Genomic DNA, 13,148 nt, shown 5'->3' on the forward strand with positions numbered 1-13,148 from the left:
GCCACTATATGGTACCTAGGTTCCGAAATACCTTCCATACCGATATCTAAATAAAGTTAATAATAGTATATTACTATAATTTTTAGTAATTGGCTGCAATTGTTTTCGGCGTTTTCGTATACAAGATGTATTAGGACTCCTTCAAACGTTAACTCGCCGCTTTTGTAAACGGTTTCCTCCATATCGTTTTCTAAAAAAATACTGTTATATGCTAAGAAAAATATCAGTAAAGAAAAAACAAGTCGGGAAACCGGAAGCTGGACGCTTCAGGTACGAAAGGTTTTGTGTATTTCTTAGTTCGTAGCACGTAATATATCCATATATTATGTGAGTGTATCCACTTTCGGGTGATACTGACATTCATAGTCTTCAATTTTCAAAGAAGCAACAAATTTGAGGTATTGTAACTTTGTTAGTAATAGTGCGATTTCCACCAAACTTGGTAAGATTATGCTCTATATTATAGCCTATATCACGGCATTTCATGGTACTAGGATGAACTTAAGGGGGGTGTCTAACCAATTACAAAAAATTGTAGTAATATACTATTATTAACTTTATTTAAACAGATATCGGCATGGAAGGTATTTCGGAGCCCAGGCAACATATGGTAGCAGCCTCCTGATTTTTTTCAGATTTTTCGGTTTGGTAGTTTCTGAGAATGGCCAACTTGAAGAAGTGATCACTTTCAACCCCGCGCGCTCCCCACCCTTCCAACGAATGTCAAAACTAGGACCGGCTTTGAAAAGTACTAATCGAGACCTTCAATTTGATACCCAACATGATTATATTTGATGAAAAAAAATTGTACACCCCCTTTTGCATGTATGGGGACCCCCCTTAAATTCGACGTAAAAGGATGTAATTCACTGTATGCGTGAGCGTTCACAGTTCCCACCTTTCTACCAAATTTGGTGTCAATCGCTATAACCGTCTCCGAGAAAAATGCGTGTGACGGACAGACAGACAGACAGACAGACGGACAGACAGACAGACAGTAAACCGACTTTAATAAGGTTTTGTGTTTACACAAAACCTTAAAAACCGGCTTCGCCATAAAACGATTTAAACGTAAATATTTGGCCACTGTTACAGTATCTATATCAAATATTAACATGAGCTGTCGCATGCACATAATTTTCAATTTGACTTGAACTGTCTGTAAATGATTCATCTAATGCATCAATAAAATCTGTAAAAATGAACAAATATGCAGGACTTCATCGTTTTTCGCAGAAGCCGGTTTTTTAAAACTGCACCAAAATAACAATTTAAAATTTTGCCGTAAAGGTAATTATTCAACACGAAAAATACCAAAAAACAAAAAATAAAGGAAACACTTCACAAACACGTTCGCCACTCATATTTTCTATGACATCTGTTTGATATTTCCTATGCTAAATTCGGCCGTTTTTTCCTCTGCTTAACGGAAATTTAACGGGACTATCAGGGAGGAACATTTCATAATGTACGCCCAATATGCGGTCGCATTCAATTCACAAGGGGCAATTTCAAGTACATCGAGGCATATGCTCGTTATAGCTATAGAGATTGTGACACGCGCATCTGTCAAAATTTCATGTTGTCGTGAAACCCCTCCGCCACTTGTAGCGGACAAAATTTTGTTCGTTAAACAAGTGCCATGAAATTAGTTTGAAATTGAAAGTGAAGTGCTGCCGCAAGGATAAATTTAATACGGCTACGGTTACTGGTGACGCGGGAGAAAAGGCTTGAGAAGAAAAACAACCAAACGATAGTTGAACAAATCTTACAAAAGTTGAATAATTTTAAAAGAGCTTAAAATAAAAGAGTAACGACTGTTTATTTGATTAAGGAATAGAGAAGAAATCATCGATGAAGATAAACAAATAGAGGAACTTTTGCGGTGTGATTTTGCTAAATGTACGCTGAACGAAGAACTAGAAGAGGCAAGAATGATAATGTCAGTAGGAAAACTCAATTGAAAAAAGGAATGTCCCTCATTTATAATTTCTTTAATTGGATGTTGAACAGAAGCTATTTGAAACATAGTTTGATTCAGCACAAATTCACTGAACAGTTTTGTAATTACAGTATATATTGTTTATCACGACATCGGATATAAGGACATATCGGTTTTTTACGACGAATTTTAAAAGTCCTGGCCAGAAAGAGTACTTTTGTATGTGTGACAATTAAGCGACGAATTGGTTGAATTTGAATCTTATAATGACGGACTCATGAGCCAAGGAAGGAATCATCAGATTACGGGAACTACCGAGTTATAAAAATTCAGCGCGATAGAACGTATGCAATCAATTCAGTGTTGCATCAATTTTCCTGATGTAGGTAAGTATGATACTTTGAAGATAGAAATTTTTGTTTTGATTGGGGTTGACGTTTTAAGAAAAGAGGGTAAAAAAATTAATTTTCACGAAATGGGGTTATTAGGAATAAATCGGGAGAAGCCATTGACAAACGTGTTTGAAGTAAAAAATGTATCGTTTATTGTTTCAAAACACACAAATAAAAAGTAAAAATATCATCAACGCATTTAAGTCGCTGCTGGAATCGTCAGATGAGGTTGACCATTCGGACGGAGCTCTTGGTCATTTTGTTACTCTGCATCGTGTTCCTCATCGTTGGCTAGCGGACGACGCCTTTTTTGCTGACTGAGGAGTGGTGACGTGTGACGGCCTTGGGTGAAGCGATTCCTACTGTAAATCAGGCGAGCTGATACTATTTCCTGGAGTAAAATTCAATTTCGCTTAATTTAAAACAGGCAAAACAAGAAGAATCGAATGTCAGCATTGACGTAAACGTAAGTTTTAAATAAATATGCGGTAAGTACAAATACGTACGCATGGTATCTAATTTTTTAGGTGCCACATTGTACCATTTCTACAATTTTTTGGAAGGACCCTGATAAAATAAAGAGTGTATATGAGAACAATTCGACTGCGGTAAAAGTAAAAAATATTGGGTCTTGTAACCAATCTAGACTAGACGATGTTTTACTTAAATGGTTTAAAATTCAAAAAAACCTCAATATTCCCATCAGTGGTGGTGGTATTACAAGCAAGAGTGGCCGACTTTGTTAGACAACTTGAATTCGAAGATTTTTAGTGCACGGTTGGATGGATAGAACGATTTAGAAAGAGGCACAACATGGAAGGGATCTATAACGATTGCATAACCACAGTAAGGGCAAATTTAAGAAAAGGATACAAAGCCGAAAACATTGTCAATACAGATGAAACCGATTTATGAATGATACCAGATACAACAATGAAATTTAGAGGAGAAAAATGTGTTGGAGGTAAATTTTCCAAAGAAAGATTGACTGTTGTTGTAGCAGCAAATATGACTGGATCAGAAAAATTTGAACTTGTGATTATTAGCAAAGCTAAACGGCGTCGACGTTTTAAAAATGTTAAATCGCTACCTGTTGACTATGAAAATATTCCTGGAGTCTAGATGATGTCAGCATTATTTGAAAAAAAATATTGTCCAATGGTTCGATAAACTTATTCGGCAAAAAAATTTTATTGATCTTGGTTAACTGTCCAGCCCACTCGAATATTCAAAATTTAAAAGCAAACTAGTCTTTCTTCCTCCAAATATTACGCCAGTGTTCTAACCAATGGTTCAGAGCGTAATAAAGTCACTGAGAATACACTTTCGAAAACTTCAAATCATACAACTTTTGAACGACATGGCGGGAAAGGTGTTCCTGAAAAATTACATATGTATCCTTGAGGCCATTTCTCTAATTTCAAAAGCTTAGGATCGTGTTTCTTCACGCGCACTAGCCAATTCTTTTGCACATGCGCTTTGACTGGCAACACAAGAATGTTGGAAACATTTTCCAAATATTAATGACGAACTTGGAATATCGAGGATATGGCTGAACATAAAATTTTAGCTTTCATAAATCCAAATTTGAATTCAGACATAAATAAGGGCCAAATAGAATTGGATGAAACCATCGATTTTCAGTCACCTACTTTGAAGAATGCATTTTCAGCGATTCAAACGATTCAACATTTTTTTTGCATTTAATGAAGGTTTGAAAAAAGATAAAACAGATTTTGCTTTACTGCATTTGAAAAAAGTAATTGAAAGGCACTTTTTAAAAACAGGAAATCACTAAAACAAACTAAACTCACGGATTATTTTGTTAAAATGAAACTGAAATCATCTGAGCCATGTTGTTGAGTAAATTACGCAGAATGTATAATTTTTGTTGTACTCATTTACCTTACTCTTTTCTATCATAAATAAAATATATTTTTGGAGTATTCATCTGGTGTATGCATATTTCACCGGTCCCTTCGAGGTCGTAATAAAAGATGTATACTGTATTTATAGAAAAGAACTAAGAGAAGCTCGGTAAAATGGAACCCCAAAATAATAGCCTGCGGGGAGAAAATAAAAAAATTAAAGAAGAACTCCTAAGATGCAGCCAAGAAAAACATGACTTGCCGTCGAAGGTAAAAAAGATATTTACCGATGGGCAAATAAAAAAATGTAAAAATCCGGAGAAAAAAGTGCAATGGTGTGAGGATGATATCGCCAAATCCATCATTATTTATTCGACTGGAGCAAGATTTTACGAGCTGCTCCTAAAGAGAAATTTCCCGTACCCATCTGTTAGAACGCTGCAACGATGGGCCCAACAAATTAATAGCCAGCCTGGAATATTGACGCGAGTTTTAAAAATTATGAAGAATACTGATTTACCTCCTCTGGACAAAATTGTGTGTCCTTTCATTCGATGAAATGAAAGTAAGAGAGCATATGGTAACAACCAATCAATGGATACAACATTATGCCCAGCTGCAAATATGCAAGTAGCAATGCTAAGAGACCTTTTCGGTAATTGACGGGAGCCTTTTTAAGGTTTTGTGTAAACACAAAACCTTATTAAAATCGGTTTACCGTCTGTCTGTCCGTCCGTCTGTCTGTCTGTCTGTCTGTCCGTCACACGCATTTTTCTCGGAGACGGTTATAGCGATTGACACCAAATTTGGTAGAAAGGTGGGAACTGTGAACGCTCACACATACAGTGAGTTACATCCTTTTACGTTGAATTTAAGGGGGGGTCCCCATACATGCAAAAGCGGGGTGTAAAATTTTTTTTCATCAAATATAGTCATATGGGGTATCAAATTAAAGGTCTCAATTAGTACTTTTCGAAGCCGGTCTTAGTTTTGACATTTGTTGGAAAGGTGTGGAGTGCAGGGGGTTGAAAGTGATCATTTCTTTAAGGGGGCCATTCTCAGAAATTACCTAACCGAAAAATCTGAAAAAAATCAGGGGGCTGCCACTATATGGTGCCTTGGCTCCGAAATACCTTCCATACCGATATCTGTTCAAATAAAGTTAATAATAGTATATTACTATAATTTTTTGTAATTGGCTGAAAACCCCCCTTAAATTCATCCTAGCGGCACGAAATTCTGCAGTGATGTAGGCTGTAATATAGAGCATGATCATACCAAGTTTGATGGAAATCGCACTATTACTAACAAAGTTATAATACGTCAAAGTTGTTGCTTCTTTGAAAATTGAAGACTATCAATGTCAATATCACCCGAAAGTGGATACTCTCACATAATATATGGATATATTACGTGCTACGTACTAAGAAATACACAAAACCTTTCGTACCTGAAGCGTCCAGCTTCCGGTTTCCCGACTTGTTTATTTTATGATTTCAACCGCAGAATGTTAAAGGAGCTCCTCTGCGAAATAATTAGAGCTGCAGAAGAAAATAGGTATACCATTCAGGCAATAGTCAGCGACTTAGGCGCGACTAATCAAGTCCTTCACAGAGAACTAGGAGTGACATTTGAAAATCCTTCGTAAGATTATAACTACACATTTTCAGTTTCACATATAATTAAATTTCGGTCTTTTAGAATTATCAACCCATCGCGGCCGGATAGCAAAATTTTCGTATTCGTTGATGTTCTCCATCTGATAAAACTCTTGCGTCGATCAGGGCTTCATTTGTCAAGGCGTAACAATAGTGGGCCACATTATTGAAAAACTGTAACCCCTTACTTCAGATGAACTGAGCAACATATAAGATTTCCTTGGTAAACTTAAATGTGAAAGGGGCACAGCGGCAAAAAGTAAAGATCGCTACAAAATGGCTCTCTCTAGGGCAGGAGCTTTTGGTTACCTTGATGGTCAACCGTGGTTGCAATGCTCAATTTTTTTCAAATTGATAGTACTATATTTAACTTACTTTGAAGACTTTAATCAATACGATAAATTATAGGTAAATGACTGGTTTGACGTTCTAAATGTAAGAGTCCCAAGCACTGATTGCAGAGAAATAGTGAAAGCGTTCGACCTAACAGATCAAGTGCAGAGTAAAATCAAAACGGAGATGAACCGGACAATGCAAGATATGCAAGTAAAGGGAAAGATAAGACTAATCCCTTTCCAAAAAGGTTTTTTTTTTTTGTAGAAACCCTGTAAAGTAAAGTAAATAAAAATAAAATGTTCACATGTTCACAGGTATCTTGCAAACGAACAAAGCATTTGTCGAGCTGTTCAACTATTTGCAGCAGTAATACGATACGAAGAATATCCTTACCTATCGGTTAAATCAGGATGTTTTGGAAAACTTCTTTTCGATTATAAGAAGTAAAGGCGGTCTTAACGATCATCCTGATCAGTTGTAATTCAAATACAGACTCCAACTCTATGTTATGGCCCAAAACGAAGGAGTCGTGTCCAATTCGGTTAACACCGACATAGACGACACTCCTGACTTGGATCCTGCCGTTGGAGGTAAGATTTAAATCGATCTTATAGTTTACGACAGATATTTGCTTATCTTACATATCTTGCAGGTAACCTCTTTAACAGAGCCTCTACCACTGAAAGAAATTCAACGGGATGATTTCAGCGAGTTAGTACGATGGACTCGAAAACTTAACCGGCTTCTTTTGCCATAAAATGAAGACCTTAGATTCGGAGATTTCAGCGGACGAACTACAACGACTAGGCGCACCATTTTTCCGAGGGAGGATTATCTAAGCCCATTGAGACTTTCATGGAGACCAACCAAAAGTAAGATGTAATTTTTGAAAATTTTGATACTAGCAATTTCTTCTCTATTTCCAGCAACTATGTATATCACCACATCTGGTTTTCTTTAATTCATGCACATATGTCATTGCTGTTTAGTGCTGATAATGCTGCCCGATTGTCGAAACAGATTCGAATGGTGCGACCCTTCCATTTTTGTCGCAAATATTCTTCTGCTGCCAATGAAATGGCGCATACCTCCGAGAGGTCGGGCTAGTTCCATAATCGGGTTTCCTGAGAATACCCCTGCACTCGATCCATCTAAGATGACTTACCTGCCGATGATAATCATCCTGTGATCCGAAAAGACTCGTGGTGGTTACGGCTGTGCATGTTTTTTCGAAGACGAATGTGGAAACTATATGAACGGCGCGCATCAGAGCCACATGATGTTTGCAAAGGAATTTCCAGATGAACACATGATTGTATGATTGGTCGCCTTTCCACGCGCCAATGGTGTCAAACTTATATGCGCCGTTAGTTGCTTTCCGTTCCACCTCCAAATGAATGGGGCGCTCCAGTAATACTTAGGCAGCCAAGCCTCTGGATTCCTGATATTAACAAAGTTCAGTCTTGGCAACCGGACGATGTAAGTTATCATCAAAATGGGTTTTGTTATGGATGCATACATCTAATGTTTTGCCTATCCTGCAGCACCAGAGCAATCAGCAGGATTTCGGGTATCGTTAGTGGATATGGTGCTTTCATGTAAATTTGGAGTCGAAATGTACTCCTAAATATTATATTTGACTGTTTGTACCAGCTGGATTTCCGCTCCTGGTGAGGTGGGTAGCATGTAGATTTAGAGCATCCATTCCTCCAAGAATAATGCCATCCGGACCCACAGACGAGTTAAATGTCCATTTCACTCGTCCCAGCAATACTACTTTGCGTTCTAGAATCCAATCTTTCAGTTAAGAGCTGAGCTGAAGAGCTGTTTGTGTACAAAGTGCACTTTTTTATCTAAAACAGGTTGCTCATAGCAATATATTTCTTACATGTGCAATCCGATATCATAATTGCTGTCATCGAATTGCATAAGTCTTAAATGTTAATTGATGTGTCGATCCGTTGGCTTTTTAAGGTTTTGTGTGAAACAAAACCTTATTAGAATGGTGACGGTGTCTGTCTGTCCGTCTGTCCGTCTGTCTGTCTGTCTGTCTGTCTGTCTGTCTGTCTGTCTGTCTGTCTGTCTGTCACACCCGATTTATTCGGAAACGGCTAGACCGATTGTCACGAAAATTGGTGAGAGTATGTAATCTGGTGATCCCTTTACATGCAGTAAGTGGCGCCATCTTGCGTTAAGTTTAAGGGGGGGCTCTCCGTACATGTGAATGGAGGGTGCAAATTTTTTTTTTCACAGAATGTAGCCAAGTAGGGTATCAAATGAAAGGTCTCAATTAGTACTTTTCGAATCTGGTGAAATATTTGATATTAGATGAAACATAGGGGAGTCAGGGTTGAAAATATGACCCACAAAAAGTGTAACAGGTCTCGTTCTCAGAACCTATCCAACCGAAAAATCTGGAAAAAATCACAGTGGTGCATCTCTATGAAATCTAGGCCTCAAAATATATCCGGTTCCGATATCTGCACAAATAAAGTTAATAATAGTATATTTCCACATTTTAGAAATTTACCCGGAACCCCCCCTTATGTTCATCCCAGAAATACAAAATTTGGCATGAGTGTAACGAAGAATATAATGCACAGTTTGGTCAAGTTTGAAGAAAATCCAACTATTATTAACAAAGTTATTGGGGGTGAAACTTTACAATTTTTTGTGAATTTCGTGCACTCTACAACCCGCATGACGTCATCATCACATATCAGTTCGTCAATACCACAACGAAATGAATTTTTATGAATTGGGTCGCAGACAATTATTTTGTTTTAGTTTTTTAGTTATTTGTCAACCAGACATGTGTATATGTAGGTATATAATATATGCGTGCTAATGAACTTTGCGGGTAGTGCCTAATTCAAATAGATATAAGACGTAAATCGGAAATATGGGTACGATAAATTTAGATACGTGCATATATGTGTACAGCAGGTAATAGGCAGTTTGTTTGTTTAGGGTGAGCATGATATCTATGGCTCTAATATGTACGTATGTCTCGTAGTTTGGAAAAATATGAAGGATTATGTTGGATTTGTAGCTATATACGGACAGAGAAATGTGCGTCTCTTACATAACACAAAACCTTTATACCCGAAGCGCGAGCTTCCGGTATTCCGACTTGTTTATGAATATTGCGAATCTATGCATTTCCGCAGTGAATGAACTTTGTTACGTTTCACGTTGAGTATCTTGATTAAGAGTGGTGAGTCTTTCTTCGTCTTTTTTTACTTCAGCCTTTGTCCCGTTCACAAGCGGGGTCGGCTCGTCGTGCTTGGTTTCGCCATTTGGCTCTATCAAATGTCTAATCTGGATGCATCTCAAATCCCCATCCAGCGTAACATGTCTGTCTTTTGTTCGTTTATCATCGACTTTGATTTGGTATAAGAAGCAAAAGTTATATAGCGCCGATGTGTGCCTCCCTCCCGGGTAATTATTTTGATCATAGCTCCGTTATTATTTATCCCACTGACTTCTATTATACCTTATTTCAAAGGCCTTTTCAAGCATTTTAAAAGACCTTTAAATCAATTTCCACCAAAATTTTGTGATTTTGCGTTATTTAACCTTGAAAGCATTATTTTTTTTTTAGATATTACCAATTTAAATTTGACGAGCCACAACTAGAAGAAATTTTCCAGCTTAGTGGCAAAACCAATCGTAGGAGGCGGCGATCCGAATATTGCAATGACACACAGAAATGCTATAGAAATACTATACACAATCCATTAACATTTGCATAGAACGCACTGCGATCTTGACTCGGCTTCAACCAGATGATTCATTTTTTGCCCTGTTTTTTTCACAAGTTTCACCTCCCGTGCATAATCTTCTTGCTCTGCCCATATTGTACCAACAAAAAAATAAAAAGATTCATTTAATATGCTTTGTTTCTGCTTAATATCATTTCTACGTGGAATGCATGGGTTTCGAGCAATTTGCGAAAAATCGTTGAAAAACATGCATTTTTTCGATGAACAAACGACATGTTTGAAAAGCTACTATTTGTACGAAAAATTTTCACTAAACATGTTTTGCTTAGAATCGACCATTAAATCGATTTCTGTGGTTATTTCGAAAAAAATGTGACAATCGGTCGCATCCTCCTCGGGGGGAGGCGCACATCGGTCTTGACTGAAAAAATTCAGAGGTCGCACCGGATTTTCGGCTAAAATGACTGGATTATCAGCACAGAATAAAGTTAACAGCAAACATTAGCGAATTTGCCATGGTTAACTTTTTGTAGGTCAGCATGCCAAGCAAAATCATCCGGGCTAGGAACGTTGGGGGCAAGTTGCAAAAAATTCAACACGGTCGTGAGCACAAGCCACAACTAAGGAATGCGATAATTTTAACATCAAATATGTAGTACATGTATTTGTTTTCAACTGAAAATGTTTAATCAATAGGCATATTATATAATAGTTTGTAAAATCCACTTTCAAATTAAAAACGAAATCGCTACAAGAAATGTGTGTTAAAAAGTATAACTAATCTCGTTCTCACAATGTACACAATGTAATCCAACCGAAAAATATGGAAAAATTGCAATGGTTCATCTATATGAAATCTAGGCCTGAAAATACATCCCATTCTGATATCCGCCTAAATAAAGCTAATAATAGCATGTTAACATATTTTAAAAATTTACCCAAAAATGTCCCTAAAGTTCATCCTAGAAGTTTATCAGTATAATTAATAATATAAAATAGATTTCTAGAGAGTTTGAAGGCAATCCAACCATTACTAACGAAGTTATAGAAAGTCAAAGTTTCGTATTTCACGTGAATTTATTGCATTCCAAGACGTGTTTCACGTCACCATCACATAGAGTGGACTCACATGAACGCGGGGCGCATCTGAGTTTTTAGTTTTCCTTTTTTGGCTCTTTTTAGATATTTGCATATCAGTATCAATGCTTCCTCTCGGACACAACCTTGTCATAGTGGGGGAGCTTTTGGTAGTTTACTACTACACTAAGGGTGTCCAAAAACACATGAAGATGGAAACAAAGGATTGTAACTCTCCAAGTGGTAAGAAGTCACAAACTTCGAATCCACCCTCGACTGTAAGAAATCAGGTCGTGGCCGGAGCACATATTTTGGAGGCCTCACGTAATTCATGTTCCCCCACGGAGAAACCTGGGGAAGATGACTATTCAAATCCATAGAACTTCGCGCAAATCAGCTTAACATCATTTTCTCTGAAATGTCTGAAGAGACTGGTTGAGCTTTACATTCGCAAAAAAGCGCTAAGGTCGCACCCACTAAATGAAAACGAACATGCTTACCAACGTGGTTTGAAAGATAGCATGGTGTTCACGAAACTCTAATAAAGTGGATCTATGCTATAATAACGCAGAGATTGCTATGTGCTGAAGTGGGTGTTGATCGCTACCTAACAACGGAAACGACGGAAGGCTGCCCTCAAGGAAGTGTGCAGTCGCCACTTTTGTGGAGTATGCTGATCAACTCATTACTATGCAAACTGCAAAATCTGCCAATACACGTTCAAGTTTATGCGGATGGCGTGGCTGTGTTGGCTGTTGGTGGAGATCTCGGAATGGTGTGTAGAAATACACAATGCGCCGTTGGTGTGATTGACAGTTGGTGTCTCCGGCATGGACTTTCAGTAAATCCCAATAAAACCACAATGGCATTATTTACAAAACAGAGGAAACTGAATGGTCTTTGCCTTCCAGAGATGAGGGATACAACCCTTCAACTCTCCGAAGTAGTAAAATATCTGGGAGTTATCTAGACAAGAAACTTCTTTGGAACAAACATGTCGAGATAAAGATGAAACGAGCTCTTTTAGAAGTTAAGAACAACGATGTTCACTGGTTACAACACTTCATTTATTTCATTAAAAACAATGGAACTGACAACAAAGGATGAATTTCATAGAAACTTTTTATAAGAATCCTTTCATTTTTCCAACAACACAACTGGTGCTCGTTATTTTTATTAATTTAATGACATCTTGTCCCTTTCGGTATCCACTTTTTCTCCATCAAAAAATATGACAATTTCCGTCACCTACTCCGCTCTTCACTCCTGTAGCGAGGTCTGAACTGAGTCATCTGTCCGCTGGTATTCGCAACATTCGAAATAAATTTCGAATGCCGCGAATCCTGCCGCGCCACATCACTCCGTCCCCAGATAAAACCCAGGGGTTTCAGCGACCGAATGCGGAACTGTGTTCCCCATCAGTCCTTGAAGCGAACGCGCCGTTGTGTAGGGGTGCACACGGGCTTCAGCTTGGACAGGGAGACCGCTTTTTTGTGTCCACCGATCTCGAGCTGGAAGAAATGTTCTCCCCGCTCGAGAACGCGGTACGGGCCTTCATAAGGAGGCTGCAGCGGCTTCTGGACGGTATCCGTCCTGACCAGGACGTGCGTACACGTGTCCAGTTCCTTGGGCGTACAGACAGGTGCGGACGAGTGTTGGGTGGGAGGAGTGGCCTTAATGCGTCGAAGATTGTCTCTCAGCAGACGCACCAACCCCGACTCTGTGAGACCCGATCTCTTGTCGAAGACCAGATCACTTGGGAGTCTCGTGTTCTTCCCGTACACCAGCGGGGCTGGCAGCAAATTCCTCTCGGCGTGTTGTACGTAGGCCAAGTAGGACAAGAGGCAAGACTTGGGTCCAGGACGGATCGTCGCGTGCCATAATGGCGGCTTTCAGCGTCCGGTGCCAACGTTCTAACATCCCATTGGATTGCGGGTGGTATGCAGTAGTCCGCTGGCGTTTAAACCTTAGGAGTTTGCCTAACTCCGAGAAAAGGGTGGACTCAAATTGCATTCCCTGGTCAGTGACGACTACTGCAGGGACGCCAAAGCGAGGTATCCACTCTCGACAGAGGGCTTCGGCACAAGATTGCGCCGTAATGTCTTTCAGAGGTATTGCCTCAGACCACGGCGTAAACCTGTCAATGATTG

General features: G+C 38.8%; 1 long non-coding RNA gene across 1 annotated transcript; it reads left to right on the forward strand.

Annotated features, from left to right (window-relative positions):
• Positions 1–946: 946 nt before the first annotated feature.
• Positions 947–8,143, forward strand: LOC119647091. Its single transcript, XR_005248800.1, has 6 exons — positions 947–1,776; positions 1,835–2,328; positions 6,269–6,443; positions 6,511–6,786; positions 6,849–7,068; positions 7,123–8,143. It is a non-coding gene; the product is annotated as an uncharacterized LOC119647091 (long non-coding RNA).
• The last annotated feature ends 5,005 nt before the right edge of the window (positions 8,144–13,148 follow it).

The sequence above is a fragment of the Hermetia illucens genome, chromosome 1 (assembly GCF_905115235.1).
Source record: "Hermetia illucens chromosome 1, iHerIll2.2.curated.20191125, whole genome shotgun sequence".
NCBI classification, from domain to species: Eukaryota; Metazoa; Arthropoda; class Insecta; order Diptera; family Stratiomyidae; genus Hermetia; species Hermetia illucens.